This window comes from Lithobates pipiens, unplaced genomic scaffold, assembly GCF_037356315.1.
Source record: "Lithobates pipiens isolate NorthernLeopardFrog02 unplaced genomic scaffold, aLitPip1_a1.2 Scaffold_13, whole genome shotgun sequence".
In the NCBI taxonomy this organism is placed as follows: domain Eukaryota; kingdom Metazoa; phylum Chordata; class Amphibia; order Anura; family Ranidae; genus Lithobates; species Lithobates pipiens.
In genome coordinates, this window is record NW_027507718.1 from 548,049,681 (window position 1) to 548,065,426 (window position 15,746).

At 41.0% G+C, this 15,746-nt stretch overlaps 13 non-coding genes across 13 annotated transcripts; all 13 read right to left on the bottom strand.

Annotated features, from left to right (window-relative positions):
* Positions 1-753: 753 nt before the first annotated feature.
* Positions 754-825, bottom strand: TRNAT-CGU (transfer RNA threonine (anticodon CGU)). The gene has a single exon. It is a non-coding gene; the product is annotated as a tRNA-Thr (tRNA).
* Positions 826-2,048: 1,223 nt separating this feature from the next.
* Positions 2,049-2,120, bottom strand: TRNAT-CGU (transfer RNA threonine (anticodon CGU)). The gene has a single exon. It is a non-coding gene; the product is annotated as a tRNA-Thr (tRNA).
* A 1,223-nt stretch (positions 2,121-3,343) lies between these two features.
* Positions 3,344-3,415, bottom strand: TRNAT-CGU (transfer RNA threonine (anticodon CGU)). The gene has a single exon. It is a non-coding gene; the product is annotated as a tRNA-Thr (tRNA).
* Positions 3,416-6,246: 2,831 nt separating this feature from the next.
* Positions 6,247-6,318, bottom strand: TRNAT-CGU (transfer RNA threonine (anticodon CGU)). Its single transcript has one exon. It is a non-coding gene; the product is annotated as a tRNA-Thr (tRNA).
* A 1,223-nt stretch (positions 6,319-7,541) lies between these two features.
* TRNAT-CGU (transfer RNA threonine (anticodon CGU)) lies at positions 7,542-7,613 on the bottom strand. The gene has a single exon. It is a non-coding gene; the product is annotated as a tRNA-Thr (tRNA).
* Positions 7,614-8,230: 617 nt separating this feature from the next.
* On the bottom strand, positions 8,231-8,302 carry TRNAT-CGU (transfer RNA threonine (anticodon CGU)). Its single transcript has one exon. It is a non-coding gene; the product is annotated as a tRNA-Thr (tRNA).
* A 1,223-nt stretch (positions 8,303-9,525) lies between these two features.
* Positions 9,526-9,597, bottom strand: TRNAT-CGU (transfer RNA threonine (anticodon CGU)). Its single transcript has one exon. It is a non-coding gene; the product is annotated as a tRNA-Thr (tRNA).
* A 1,223-nt stretch (positions 9,598-10,820) lies between these two features.
* TRNAT-CGU (transfer RNA threonine (anticodon CGU)) lies at positions 10,821-10,892 on the bottom strand. The gene has a single exon. It is a non-coding gene; the product is annotated as a tRNA-Thr (tRNA).
* A 617-nt stretch (positions 10,893-11,509) lies between these two features.
* Positions 11,510-11,581, bottom strand: TRNAT-CGU (transfer RNA threonine (anticodon CGU)). The gene has a single exon. It is a non-coding gene; the product is annotated as a tRNA-Thr (tRNA).
* A 1,223-nt stretch (positions 11,582-12,804) lies between these two features.
* On the bottom strand, positions 12,805-12,876 carry TRNAT-CGU (transfer RNA threonine (anticodon CGU)). The gene has a single exon. It is a non-coding gene; the product is annotated as a tRNA-Thr (tRNA).
* Positions 12,877-13,493: 617 nt separating this feature from the next.
* TRNAT-CGU (transfer RNA threonine (anticodon CGU)) lies at positions 13,494-13,565 on the bottom strand. The gene has a single exon. It is a non-coding gene; the product is annotated as a tRNA-Thr (tRNA).
* Positions 13,566-14,788: 1,223 nt separating this feature from the next.
* Positions 14,789-14,860, bottom strand: TRNAT-CGU (transfer RNA threonine (anticodon CGU)). Its single transcript has one exon. It is a non-coding gene; the product is annotated as a tRNA-Thr (tRNA).
* Positions 14,861-15,477: 617 nt separating this feature from the next.
* TRNAT-CGU (transfer RNA threonine (anticodon CGU)) lies at positions 15,478-15,549 on the bottom strand. The gene has a single exon. It is a non-coding gene; the product is annotated as a tRNA-Thr (tRNA).
* Between the last annotated feature and the right edge of the window lie 197 nt (positions 15,550-15,746).

The following is a 15,746-nucleotide window of genomic DNA, read 5'->3' on the forward strand; positions in this document are numbered from 1 at the left end:
TAAAAGTTGGGCTTACACTGGTTAGGCCTTATCCCTCATTAAAATTGTCCAGCTGATGTTCAAGCACTTCTGTATCTTAATTCTTGTAGTGAAGCCCCCAGCATGTGCTCTTGTCTATAGTAAATTTTGGCCCAGTCTTGCTCATTGAAATGCTCCTGCTGCTGGCCAGTTGTATACTTCTATGCCGTCTTCAGTCTCTTAAATCTTGTAGTATGATGCCAAGCTCAAGAGTATATGCAGTGTTTCAAAAGTGGATCTTCGTCTGAGGTGTTCCAACGTTTGTAATGTAAGTCTCCACTTCTAGCACAGAGATTGCTCCTGGTTTCATACTTATAATCCATCCATGAGCTTTAGTTGGTAACTTTGTCTAGGCTGTGATCATGTCATGTCTGCTGCAGGCAGGAGGAAACTTTTCCCTTCTCCTCTTGCCCAGTGATTAGACTGTACATTCTCACGAAAAACTTGGTGAGAAGTTGCCGGAGGGGGCACACTGAATTCTACTTTTGTTATCATAACAAAGAAATGCACAAGCAACAGTTTTTCCATGATTGTGTTATCTCTGAGCCAACATTAATCCAGGAAGTGGATGGTGAACCCGGATGAGGACAATAACCTTCTTTTACCCTGGTGAATGGTACATGTTTTCTTCATTACACCCAGATAAGATACATGCCTTCATAAATGAGGTTAATATGGTTCACTAGCTTATTGCCAATTATTATCACACTCAATACATTAATTTGAGAGAGTATTAGGCACAGATGGGGATTGAACCCATGATCTTTGGTTTACGAGACCAACGCCTTACCACTTGGCCACTGCGCCCTCTGTTGGAGGAAGATGGCTTCTTGTTAAATTCGAAAAATGCACTCAAGCTTTATTTAGTATTAGTACTTTGTACATATGACAATACAATGCAAATCTTCAATCTATTGTTTGATTATATCCAACATAGTTATTATCATTCTTTGACTTGAAGGGATAAAAAATGTAGGGTGGCAGGGGTTATGCTTTGTTTGGTGTTTTGCAGTTAAATAAAGCACAAGTTCAGTTATGTAGAATATGGTTTCACTTATGCAATATTGAAGTTTTATAAAATGTCTCTGATAAATAATCTACCCAGGTGAGGGTTTGTTGCTGATGGTGTCCTATTTTTTGTTTTATTTAGTGTTGACAGGACATTTTTTGAATTTTGAGATGCTCAAAATAATCCTAAGTGCAAGGTCAGTGTGCACCAAATCCACATCACATTATATCACTCACATTACCTGCACCCCCTCTCCACCTTGATAAAATAAAAGTTGGGCTTACACTGGTTAGGCCTTATCCCTCATTAAAATTGTCCAGCTGATGTTCAAGCACTTCTGTATCTTAATTCTTGTAGTGAAGCCCCCAGCATGTGCTCTTGTCTCTAGTAAATTTTGGCCCAGTCTTGCTCATTGAAATGCTCCTGCTGCTGGCCAGTTGTATACTTCTATGCCGTCTTCAGTCTCTTAAATCTTGTAGTATGATGCCAAGCTCAAGAGTATATGCAGTGTTTCAAAAGTGGATCTTCGTCTGAGGTGTTCCAACGTTTGTAATGTAAGTCTCCACTTCTAGCACAGAGATTGCTCCTGGTTTCATACTTATAATCCATCCATGAGCTTTAGTTGGTAACTTTGTCTAGGCTGTGATCATGTCATGTCTGCTGCAGGCAGGAGGAAACTTTTCCCTTCTCCTCTTGCCCAGTGATTAGACTGTACATTCTCACGAAAAACTTGGTGAGAAGTTGCAGGAGGGGGCAGACTGAATTCTACTTTTGTTATCATAACAAAGAAATGCACAAGCAACAGTTTTTCCATGATTGTGTTATCTCTGAGCCAACATTAATCCAGGAAGTGGATGGTGAACCCGGATGAGGACAATAACCTTCTCTTACCCTGGTGAACGGTACATGTTTTCTTCATTACAACCAGATAAGATACATGCCTTCATAAATGAGGTTAATATGGTTCACTAGCTTATTGCCAATTATTATCACACTCAATACATTAATTTGAGAGAGTATTAGGCACAGATGGGGATTGACCCCATGATCTTTGGTTTACGAGACCAACGCCTTACCACTTGGCCACTGCGCCCTCTGCTGGAGAAAGACGGCTTCTTGTTAAATTCGAAAAATGCACTCAAGCTTTATTTAGTATTAGTACTTTGTACATATGACAATACAATGCAAATCTTCAATCTATTGTTTGATTATATCCAACATAGTTATTATCATTCTTTGACTTGAAGGGATAAAAAATGTAGGGTGGCAGGGGTTATGCTTTGTTTGGTGTTTTGCAGTTAAATAAAGCACAAGTTCAGTTATGTAGAATATGGTTTCACTTATTCAATGTAGAAGTTTTATAAAATGTCTCTGATAAATAATCTACCCAGGTGAGGGTTTGTTGCTGATGGTGTCCTATTTTTTGTTTTATTTAGTGTTGACCGGACATTTTTTGAATTTTGAGATGCTCAAAATAATCCTAAGTGCAAGGTCAGTGTGCACCAAAACCACATCACATTATATCACTCACATTACCTGCACCCCCTCTCCACCTTGATAAAATAAAAGTTGGGCTTACACTGGTTAGGCCTTATCCCTCATTAAAATTGTCCAGCTGATGTTCAAGCACTTCTGTATCTTAATTCATGTAGTGAAGCCCCCAGCATGTGCTCTTGTCTATAGTAAATTTTGGCCCAGTCTTGCTCATTGAAATGCTCCTGCTGCTGGCCAGTTGTATACTTCTATGCCGTCTTCAGTCTCTTAAATCTTGTAGTATGATGCCAAGCTCAAGAGTATATGCAGTGTTTCAAAAGTGGATCTTCGTCTGAGGTGTTCCAACGTTTGTAATGTAAGTCTCCACTTCTAGCACAGGGATTGCTCCTGGTTTCATACTTATAATCCATCCATGAGCTTTAGTTGGTAACTTTGTCTAGGCTGTGATCATGTCATGTCTGCTGCAGGCAGGAGGAAACTTTTCCCTTCTCCTCTTGCCCAGTGATTAGACTGTACATTCTCAAGAAAAACTTGGTGAGAAGTTGCAGGAGGGGGCAGACTGAATTCTACTTTTGTTATCATAACAAAGAAATGCACAAGCAACAGTTTATCCATGATTGTGTTATCTCTGAGCCAACATTAATCCAGGAAGTGGATGGTGAAGCCGGATGAGGACAATAACCTTCTCTTACCCTGGTGAATGGTACATGTTTTCTTCCTTACACCCAGATGAGATACATGCCTTCATAAATGAGGTTAATATGGTTCACTAGCTTATTGCCAATTATTATCACACTCAATACATTAATTTGAGAGAGTATTAGACAGAGATGGGGATTGAACCCATGATCTTTGGTTTACGAGACCAACGCCTTACCACTTGGCCACTGCGCCCTCTGTTGGAGAAATGCTCCTGCTGCTGGCCAGTTGTATACTTCTATGCCGTCTTCAGTCTCTTAAATCTTGTAGTATGATGCCAAGCTCAAGAGTATATGCAGTGTTTCAAAAGTGGATCTTCGTCTGAGGTGTTCCAACATTTGTAATATAAGTCTCCACTTCTAGCACAGGGATTGCTCCTGGTTTCATACTTATAATCCATCCATGAGCTTTAGTTGGTAACTTTGTCTAGGCTGTGATCATGTCTTGTCTGCTGCAGGCAGGAGGAAACTTTTCCCTTCTCCTCTTGCCCAGTGATTAGACTGTACATTCTCATGAAAAACTTGGTGAGAAGTTGCAGGAGGGGGGCAGAATGAATTCTACTTTTGTTATCATAACAAAGAAATGCACAAGCAACAGTTTTTCCATGCTTGTGTTATCTCTGAGCCAACATTAAACCAGGAAGTCGATGGTGAACCCGGATGAGGACAATAACCTTCTCTTACCCTCGTGAATGGTACATCTTTTCTTCCTTACACCCAGATGAGATACATGCCTTCATAAATGAGGTTAATATGGTTCACTAGCTTATTGCCAATTATTATCACACTCAATACATTAATTTGAGAGAGTATTAGGCACAGATGAAGATTGAACCCATGATCTTTGGTTGACGAGACCAACGCCTTACCACTTGGCCACCGCACCCTCTGTTGGAGAAAGATGGCTTCTTGTTATATTCGAAAAATGCACTCAAGCTTTATTTAGTATTAGTACTTTGTACATATGACAATACAATGCAAATCTTCAATCTATTGTTTGATAATATCCAACATAGTTATTATCATTCTTTGACTTGAAGGGATAAAAAATGTAGGGTGGCAAGGGTTATGCTTTGTTTGGTGTTTTGCAGTTAAATAAAGCACAAGTTCAGTTACCGTATATACTCGAGTATAGGCCGACCCGAATATAAGCCGAGGCCCCCAATTTACCCCCAAAAAAACTGGCAAACTTATTGACTCGTGTATAAGCCGAGGGTAAGACATGCCTGTCCATCCCTGTGTGTGTGTCCGTCCATCCCTGTGTGTCCGTCCATCCCTGTGTGTCCGTCCATCCCTGTGTGTCCGTCCATCCATCCCTGTGTGTGTGTGTGTCCATCCATCCATCCATCCCTGTGTGTGTGTGTCTCCATCCATCCATCCATCCATCCCTGTGTGTGTGTGTCTCCATCCATCCATCCATCCCTGTGTGTGTGTGTATCCATCCGTGTGTGTGTGTGTGTGTGTGTGTGTGTGTGTGTGTGTGTGTGTGTGTGTGTGTGTGTCCAGCCTACCTGTGTCCCGAGCCTTTGTCCCGAGCCTCCGTCCCGTGCCGAGCCTCCTTGCCTCCGTGCCTCGCCGCCATGCCTTGCCTCCGTCCCGTCCCGTCCCGTCCCGTGCCGTGCCTTGCCTTGCCTCCGTCCCGTGCCCTCTTCGTTCGTCGGCGCCTCGGCGGCCATTGTAAAATTCAAAAGCTGCGCCGCCGCCTTCGCCTGTGATAGGCGGAACACTGAATTTCCCAGCAGCCTGTGTTCCGCCTATCACGTACATCGTATCATCCTCGTCCGTAGTACGAGGATGATACGATGTCCGTGATAGGCGGAACACAGGCTGCTGGGAAATTCAGTGTTCCGCCTATCACAGGCGAAGGCGGAGCCGGAGGCGCGGCTTTTGAACTATAGAATGGCCGCTGTCTGTCTGCTCGACACGCTGATCGAGCGGGCAGACAGCGATGACTCGAGTATAAGCCGAGGGGGGCACTTTCAGCCTCAAAAAAGAGGCTGAAAATCTCGGCTTATACTCGAGTATATACGGTATGTAGAATATGGTTTCACTTATTCAATATAGAAGTTTTATAAAATGTCTCTGATAAATAATCTACCCAGGTGAGGGTTTGTTGCTGATGGTGTCCTATGTTTTGTTTTATTTAGTGTTGACAGGACATTTTTTGAATTTTGAGATGCTCAAAAAAATCCTAAGTACAAAGTCAGTGTGCACCAAAACCACATCACATTATATCACTCACATTACCTGCACCCCCTCTCCACCTTGATAAAATAAAAGTTGGGCTTACACTGGTTAGGCCTTATCCCTCATTAAAATTGTCCGGCTGATGTTCAAGCACTTCTGTATCTTAATTCTTGTAGTGAAGCCCCCAGCATGTGCTCTTGTCTCTAGTAAATTTTGGCCCAGTCTTGCTCATTGAAATGCTCCTGCTGCTGGCCAGTTGTATACTTCTATGCAGTCTTCAGTCTCTTAAATCTTGTAGTATGATGCCAAGCTCAAGAGTATATGCAGTGTTTCAAAAGTGGATCTTCGTCTGAGGTGTTCCAACGTTTGTAATGTAAGTCTCCACTTCTAGCACAGAGATTGCTCCTGGTTTCATACTTATAATCCATCCATGAGCTTTAGTTGGTAACTTTGTCTAGGCTGTGATCATGTCATGTCTGCTGCAGGCAGGAGGAAACTTTTCCCTTCTCCTCTTGTCCAGTGATTAGACTGTACATTCTCACGAAAAACTTGGTGAGAAGTTGCAGGAGGGGGCAGACTGAATTCTACTTTTGTTATCATAACAAAGAAATGCACAAGCAACAGTTTTTCCATGATTGTGTTATCTCTGAGCCAACATTAATCCAGGAAGTGAATGGTGAACCCGGATGAGGACCATAACCTTCTCTTACCCTGGTGAATGGTACATGTTTTCTTCCTTACACCTAGATGAGATACATGCATTCATAAATGAGGTTAATATGGTTCACCAGCTTATTGCCAATTATTATCACACTCAACACATTAATTTGAGAGTGTATTAGGCACAGATGGGGATTGAACCCATGATCTTTGGTTTACGAGACCAACGCCTTACCACTTGGCCACTGCGCACTCTGTTGGAGAAAGACGGCTTCTTGTTAAATTCGAAAAATGCACTCAAGCTTTATGTAGTATTAGTTCTTTGCACATATGACAATACAATGAAAATCTTCAATCTATTGTTTGATTATATCCAACATAGTTATTATCATTCTTTGGCTTGAGGGGATAAAAAATGTAGGGTGGCAGGGGTTATGCTTTGTTTGGTGTTTTGCAGTTAAATAAAGCACAAGTTCAGTTATGTAGAATATGGTTTCACTTATTCAATATAGAAGTTTTATAAAATGTCTCTGATAAATTATCTACCGAGGTGAGGGTTTGTTGCTGATGGTGTCCTATTTTCTGTTTTATTTAGTGTTGACTGGACATTTTTTGAATTTTGAGATGCTCAAAAAAATCCTAAGTGCAAGGTCAGTGTGCACCAAAACCACATCACATTATATCACTCACATTACCTGCACCCCCTGTCCACCTTGATAAAATAAAAGTTGGGCTTACACTGGTTAGGCCTTATCCCTCATTAGAATTGTCTGGCTGATGTTCAAGCACTTCTGTATCTTAATTCTTGTAGTGAAGCCCCCAGCATGTGCTCTTGTCTCTAGTAAATTTTGGCCCAGTCTTGCTCATTGAAATGCTCCTGCTGCTGGCCAGTTGTATACTTCTATGCCGTCTTCAGTCTCTTAAATCTTGTAGTATGAAGCCAAGCTCAAGAGTATATGCAGTGTTTCAAAAGTGGATCTTCGTCTGAGGTGTTCCAACGTTTGTAATGTAAGTCTCCACTTCTAGCACAGAGATTGCTCCTGGTTTCATACTTATAATCCATCCATGAGCTTTAGTTGGTAACTTTGTCTAGGCTGTGATCATGTCATGTCTGCTGCAGGCAGGAGGAAACTTTTCCCTTCTCCTCTTGCCCAGTGATTAGACTGTACATTCTCACGAAAAACTTGGTGAGAAGTTGCAGGAGGGGGCAGACTGAATTCTACTTTTGTTATCATAACAAAGAAATGCACAAGCAACAGTTTTTCCATGATTGTGTTATCTCTGAGACAACATTAATCCAGGAAGTGGATGGTGAACCCGGATGAGGACCATAACCTTCTCTTACCCTGGTGAATGCTACATGTTTTCTTCCTTACATCCAGATGAGATACATGCCTTCATAAATGAGGTTAATATGGTTCACTAGCTTATTGCCAATTATTATCACACTCAATACATTAATTTGAGAGAGTATTAGACAGAGATGGGGATTGAACCCATGATCTTTGGTTTACGAGACCAACGCCTTACCACTTGGCCACTGCGCCCTCTGTTGGAGAAATGCTCCTGCTGCTGGCCAGTTGTATACTTCTATGCCGTCTTCAGTCTCTTAAATCTTGTAGTATGATGCCAAGCTCAAGAGTATATGCAGTGTTTCAAAAGTGGATCTTCGTCTGAGGTGTTCCAACGTTTGTAATGTAAGTCTCCACTTCTAGCACAGAGATTGCTCCTGGTTTCATACTTATAATCCATCCATGAGCTTTAGTTGGTAACTTTGTCTAGGCTGTGATCATGTCATGTCTGCTGCAGGCAGGAGGAAACTTTTCCCTTCTCCTCTTGCCCAGTGATTAGACTGTACATTCTCACGAAAAACTTGGTTCGAAGTTGCCGGAGGGGGCACACTGAATTCTACTTTTGTTATCATAACAAAGAAATGCACAAGCAACGGTTTTTCCATGATTGTGTTATCTCTGAGCCAACATTAATCCAGGAAGTGGATGGTGAACCCGGATGAGGACCATAACCTTCTCTTACCCTGGTGAATGGTACATGTTTTCTTCCTTACACCCAGATGAGATACATGCCTTCATAAATGAGGTTAATATGGTTCACCAGCTTATTGCCAATTATTATCACGCTCAATACATTAATTTGAGAGAATATTAGGCACAGATGGGGATTGAACCCATGATCTTTGGTTTACGAGACCAACGCCTTACCACTTGGCCACTGCGCCCTCTGTTGAAGAAAGACGGCTTCTTGTTAAATTCGAAAAATGCACTCAAGCTTTATTTAGTATTAGTACTTTGTACATATGACAATACAATGAAAATCTTCAATCTATTGTTTGATTATATCCAACATAGTTATTATCATTCTTTGACTTGAAGGGATAAAAAATGTAGGGTGGCAGGGGTTATGCTTTGTTTGGTGTTTTGCAGTTAAATAAAGCACAAGTTCAGTTATGTAGAATATGGTTTCACTTATTCAATATAGAAGTTTTATAAAATGTCTCTGATAAATTATCTACCGAGGTGAGGGTTTGTTGCTGATTGTGTCCTATTTTCTGTTTTATTTAGTGTTGACAGGACATTTTTTGAATTTTGAGATGCTCAAAAAAATCCTAAGTGCAAGGTCAGTGTGCACCAAAACCACATCACATTATATCACTCACATTACCTGCACCCCCTCTCCACCTTGATAAAATAAAAGTTGGGCTTACACTGGTTAGGCCTTATCCCTCATTAAAATTGTCCGGCTGATGTTCAAGCACTTCTGTATCTTAATTCTTGTAGTGAAGCCCCCAGCATGTGCTCTTGTCTCTAGTAAATTTTGGCTCAGTCTTGCTCATTGAAATGCTCCTGCTGCTGGCCAGTTGTATACTTCTATGCAGTCTTCAGTCTCTTAAATCTTGTAGTATGATGCCAAGCTCAAGAGTATATGCAGTGTTTCAAAAGTGGATCTTCGTCTGAGGTGTTCCAACGTTTGTAATGTAAGTCTCCACTTCTAGCACAGAGATTGCTCCTGGTTTCATACTTATAATCCATCCATGAGCTTTAGTTGGTAACTTTGTCTAGGCTGTGATCATGTCATGTCTGCTGCAGGCAGGAGGAAACTTTTCCCTTCTCCTCTTGCCCAGTGATTAGACTGTACATTCTCACGAAAAACTTGGTGAGAAGTTGCAGGAGGGGGCAGACTGAATTCTACTTTTGTTATCATAACAAAGAAATGCACAAGCAACAGTTTTTCCATGATTGTGTTATCTCTGAGCCAACATTAATCCAGGAAGTGAATGGTGAACCCGGATGAGGACCATAACCTTCTCTTACCCTGGTGAATGGTACATGTTTTCTTCCTTACACCCAGATGAGATACATGCCTTCAAAAATGAGGTTAATATGGTTCACCAGCTTATTGCCAATTATTATCACACTCAATACATTAATTTGAGAGAGTATTAGGCACAGATGGGGATTGAACCCATGATCTTTGGTTTACGAGACCAACGCCTTACCACTTGGCCACTGCGCCCTCTGTTGGAGAAAGACGGCTTCTTGTTAAATTCGAAAAATGCACTCAAGCTTTATGTAGTATTAGTTCTTTGCACATATGACAATACAATGAAAATCTTCAATCTATTGTTTGATTATATCCAACATAGTTATTATCATTCTTTGGCTTGAGGGGATAAAAAATGTAGGGTGGCAGGGGTTATGCTTTGTTTGGTGTTTTGCAGTTAAATAAAGCACAAGTTCAGTTATGTAGAATATGGTTTCACTTATTCAATATAGAAGTTTTATAAAATGTCTCTGATAAATTATCTACCGAGGTGAGGGTTTGTTGCTGATGGTGTCCTATTTTCTGTTTTATTTAGTGTTGACTGGACATTTTTTGAATTTTGAGATGCTCAAAAAAATCCTAAGTGCAAGGTCAGTGTGCACCAAAACCAAATCACATTATATCACTCACATTACCTGCACCCCCTCTCCACCTTGATAAAATAAAAGTTGGGCTTACACTGGTTAGGCCTTATCCCTCATTAAAATTGTCCGGCTGATGTTCAAGCACTTCTGTATCTTAATTCTTGTAGTGAAGCCCCCAGCATGTGCTCTTGTCTCTAGTAAATTTTGGCCCAGTCTTGCTCATTGAAATGCTCCTGCTGCTGGCCAGTTGTATACTTCTATGCAGTCTTCAGTCTCTTAAATCTTGTAGTATGATGCCAAGCTCAAGAGTATATGCAGTGTTTCAAAAGTGGATCTTCGTCTGAGGTGTTCCAACGTTTGTAATGTAAGTCTCCACTTCTAGCACAGAGATTGCTCCTGGTTTCATACTTATAATCCATCCATGAGCTTTAGTTGGTAACTTTGTCTAGGCTGTGATCATGTCATGTCTGCTGCAGGCAGGAGGAAACTTTTCCCTTCTCCTCTTGCCCAGTGATTAGACTGTACATTCTCACGAAAAACTTGGTGAGAAGTTGCAGGAGGGGGCTGACTGAATTCTACTTTTGTTATCATAACAAAGAAATGCACAAGCAACAGTTTTTCCATGATTGTGTTATCTCTGAGCCAACATTAATCCAGGAAGTGGATGGTGAACCCGGATGAGGACCATAACCTTCTCTTACCCTGGTGAATGCTACATGTTTTCTTCCTTACACCCAGATGAGATACATGCCTTCATAAATGAGGTTAATATGGTTCACTAGCTTATTGCCAATTATTATCACACTCAATACATTAATTTGAGAGAGTATTAGACAGAGATGGGGATTGAACCCATGATCTTTGGTTTACGAGACCAACGCCTTACCACTTGGCCACTGCGCCCTCTGTTGGAGAAATGCTCCTGCTGCTGGCCAGTTGTATACTTCTATGCCGTCTTCAGTCTCTTAAATCTTGTAGTATGATGCCAAGCTCAAGAGTATATGCAGTGTTTCAAAAGTGGATCTTCGTCTGAGGTGTTCCAACGTTTGTAATGTAAGTCTCCACTTCTAGCACAGAGATTGCTCCTGGTTTCATACTTATAATCCATCCATGAGCTTTAGTTGGTAACTTTGTCTAGGCTGTGATCATGTCATGTCTGCTGCAGGCAGGAGGAAACTTTTCCCTTCTCCTCTTGCCCAGTGATTAGACTGTACATTCTCACGAAAAACTTGGTGAGAAGTTGCAGGAGGGGGCAGACTGAATTCTACTTTTGTTATCATAACAAAGAAATGCACAAGCAACAGTTTTTCCATGATTGTGTTATCTCTGAGCCAACATTAATCCAGGAAGTGAATGGTGAACCCGGATGAGGACCATAACCTTCTCTTACCCTGGTGAATGGTACATGTTTTCTTCCTTACACCCAGATGAGATACATGCCTTCAAAAATGAGGTTAATATGGTTCACCAGCTTATTGCCAATTATTATCACACTAAATACATTAATTTGAGAGAGTATTAGGCACAGATGGGGATTGAACCCATGATCTTTGGTTTACGAGACCAACGCCTTACCACTTGGCCACTGCGCCCTCTGTTGGAGAAAGACGGCTTCTTGTTAAATTCGAAAAATGCACTCAAGCTTTATGTAGTATTAGTTCTTTGCACATATGACAATACAATGAAAATCTTCAATCTATTGTTTGATTATATCCAACATAGTTATTATCATTCTTTGGCTTGAGGGGATAAAAAATGTAGGGTGGCAGGGGTTATGCTTTGTTTGGTGTTTTGCAGTTAAATAAAGCACAAGTTCAGTTATGTAGAATATGGTTTCACTTATTCAATATAGAAGTTTTATAAAATGTCTCTGATAAATTATCTACCGAGGTGAGGGTTTGTTGCTGATGGTGTCCTATTTTCTGTTTTATTTAGTGTTGACTGGACATTTTTTGAATTTTGAGATGCTCAAAAAAATCCTAAGTGCAAGGTCAGTGTGCACCAAAACCAAATCACATTATATCACTCACATTACCTGCACCCCCTCTCCACCTTGATAAAATAAAAGTTGGGCTTACACTGGTTAGGCCTTATCCCTCATTAAAATTGTCCGGCTGATGTTCAAGCACTTCTGTATCTTAATTCTTGTAGTGAAGCCCCCGGCATGTGCTCTTGTCTCTAGTAAATTTTGGCCCAGTCTTGCTCATTGAAATGCTCCTGCTGCTGGCCAGTTGTATACTTCTATGCAGTCTTCAGTCTCTTAAATCTTGTAGTATGATGCCAAGCTCAAGAGTATATGCAGTGTTTCAAAAGTGGATCTTCGTCTGAGGTGTTCCAACGTTTGTAATGTAAGTCTCCACTTCTAGCACAGAGATTGCTCCTGGTTTCATACTTATAATCCATCCATGAGCTTTAGTTGGTAACTTTGTCTAGGCTGTGATCATGTCATGTCTGCTGCAGGCAGGAGGAAACTTTTCCCTTCTCCTCTTGCCCAGTGATTAGACTGTACATTCTCACGAAAAACTTGGTGAGAAGTTGCAGGAGGGGGCTGACTGAATTCTACTTTTGTTATCATAACAAAGAAATGCACAAGCAACAGTTTTTCCATGATTGTGTTATCTCTGAGCCAACATTAATCCAGGAAGTGGATGGTGAACCCGGATGAGGACCATAACCTTCTCTTACCCTGGTGAATGCTACATGTTTTCTTCCTTACACCCAGATGAGATACATGCCTTCATAAATGAGGTTAATATGGTTCACTAGCTTATTGCCAATTATTATCACACTCAATACATTAATTTGAGAGAGTATTAGACAGAGATGGGGATTGAACCCATGATCTTTGGTTTACGAGACCAACGCCTTACCACTTGGCCACTGCGCCCTCTGTTGGAGAAATGCTCCTGCTGCTGGCCAGTTGTATACTTCTATGCCGTCTTCAGTCTCTTAAATCTTGTAGTATGATGCCAAGCTCAAGAGTATATGCAGTGTTTCAAAAGTGGATCTTCGTCTGAGGTGTTCCAACGTTTGTAATGTAAGTCTCCACTTCTAGCACAGAGATTGCTCCTGGTTTCATACTTATAATCCATCCATGAGCTTTAGTTGGTAACTTTGTCTAGGCTGTGATCATGTCATGTCTGCTGCAGGCAGGAGGAAACTTTTCCCTTCTCCTCTTGCCCAGTGATTAGACTGTACATTCTCACGAAAAACTTGGTGAGAAGTTGCAGGAGGGGGCAGACTGAATTCTACTTTTGTTATCATAACAAAGAAATGCACAAGCAACAGTTTTTCCATGATTGTGTTATCTCTGAGCCAACATTAATCCAGGAAGTGAATGGTGAACCCGGATGAGGACCATAACCTTCTCTTACCCTGGTGAATGGTACATGTTTTCTTCCTTACACCCAGATGAGATACATGCCTTCAAAAATGAGGTTAATATGGTTCACCAGCTTATTGCCAATTATTATCACACTCAATACATTAATTTGAGAGAGTATTAGGCACAGATGGGGATTGAACCCATGATCTTTGGTTTACGAGACCAACGCCTTACCACTTGGCCACTGCGCCCTCTGTTGGAGAAAGACGGCTTCTTGTTAAATTCGAAAAATGCACTCAAGCTTTATGTAGTATTAGTTCTTTGCACATATGACAATACAATGAAAATCTTCAATCTATTGTTTGATTATATCCAACATAGTTATTATCATTCTTTGGCTTGAGGGGATAAAAAATGTAGGGTGGCAGGGGTTATGCTTTGTTTGGTGTTTTGCAGTTAAATAAAGCACAAGTTCAGTTATGTAGAATATGGTTTCACTTATTCAATATAGAAGTTTTATAAAATGTCTCTGATAAATTATCTACCGAGGTGAGGGTTTGTTGCTGATGGTGTCCTATTTTCTGTTTTATTTAGTGTTGACTGGACATTTTTTGAATTTTGAGATGCTCAAAAAAATCCTAAGTGCAAGGTCAGTGTGCACCAAAACCAAATCACATTATATCACTCACATTACCTGCACCCCCTCTCCACCTTGATAAAATAAAAGTTGGGCTTACACTGGTTAGGCCTTATCCCTCATTAAAATTGTCCGGCTGATGTTCAAGCACTTCTGTATCTTAATTCTTGTAGTGAAGCCCCCAGCATGTGCTCTTGTCTCTAGTAAATTTTGGCCCAGTCTTGCTCATTGAAATGCTCCTGCTGCTGGCCAGTTGTATACTTCTATGCAGTCTTCAGTCTCTTAAATCTTGTAGTATGATGCCAAGCTCAAGAGTATATGCAGTGTTTCAAAAGTGGATCTTCGTCTGAGGTGTTCCAACGTTTGTAATGTAAGTCTCCACTTCTAGCACAGAGATTGCTCCTGGTTTCATACTTATAATCCATCCATGAGCTTTAGTTGGTAACTTTGTCTAGGCTGTGATCATGTCATGTCTGCTGCAGGCAGGAGGAAACTTTTCCCTTCTCCTCTTGCCCAGTGATTAGACTGTACATTCTCACGAAAAACTTGGTGAGAAGTTGCAGGAGGGGGCTGACTGAATTCTACTTTTGTTATCATAACAAAGAAATGCACAAGCAACAGTTTTTCCATGATTGTGTTATCTCTGAGCCAACATTAATCCAGGAAGTGGATGGTGAACCCGGATGAGGACCATAACCTTCTCTTACCCTGGTGAATGCTACATGTTTTCTTCCTTACACCCAGATGAGATACATGCCTTCATAAATGAGGTTAATATGGTTCACTAGCTTATTGCCAATTATTATCACACTCAATACATTAATTTGAGAGAGTATTAGACAGAGATGGGGATTGAACCCATGATCTTTGGTTTACGAGACCAACGCCTTACCACTTGGCCACTGCGCCCTCTGTTGGAGAAATGCTCCTGCTGCTGGCCAGTTGTATACTTCTATGCCGTCTTCAGTCTCTTAAATCTTGTAGTATGATGCCAAGCTCAAGAGTATATGCAGTGTTTCAAAAGTGGATCTTCGTCTGAGGTGTTCCAACGTTTGTAATGTAAGTCTCCACTTCTAGCACAGAGATTGCTCCTGGTTTCATACTTATAATCCATCCATGAGCTTTAGTTGGTAACTTTGTCTAGGCTGTGATCATGTCATGTCTGCTGCAGGCAGGAGGAAACTTTTCCCTTCTCCTCTTGCCCAGTGATTAGACTGTACATTCTCACGAAAAACTTGGTTCGAAGTTGCCGGAGGGGGCACACTGAATTCTACTTTTGTTATCATAACAAAGAAATGCACAAGCAACGGTTTTTCCATGATTGTGTTATCTCTGAGCCAACATTAATCCAGGAAGTGGATGGTGAACCCGGATGAGGACCATAACCTTCTCTTACCCTGGTGAATGGTACATGTTTTCTTCCTTACACCCAGATGAGATACATGCCTTCATAAATGAGGTTAATATGGTTCACCAGCTTATTGCCAATTATTATCACGCTCAATACATTAATTTGAGAGAATATTAGGCACAGATGGGGATTGAACCCATGATCTTTGGTTTACGAGACCAACGCCTTACCACTTGGCCACTGCGCCCTCTGTTGAAGAAAGACGGCTTCTTGTTAAATTCGAAAAATGCACTCAAGCTTTATTTAGTATTAGTACTTTGTACATATGACAATACAATGAAAATCTTCAATCTATTGTTTGATTATATCCAACATAGTTATTATCATTCTTTGACTTGAAGGGATAAAAAATGTAGGGTGGCAGGGGTTATGCTTTGTTTGGTG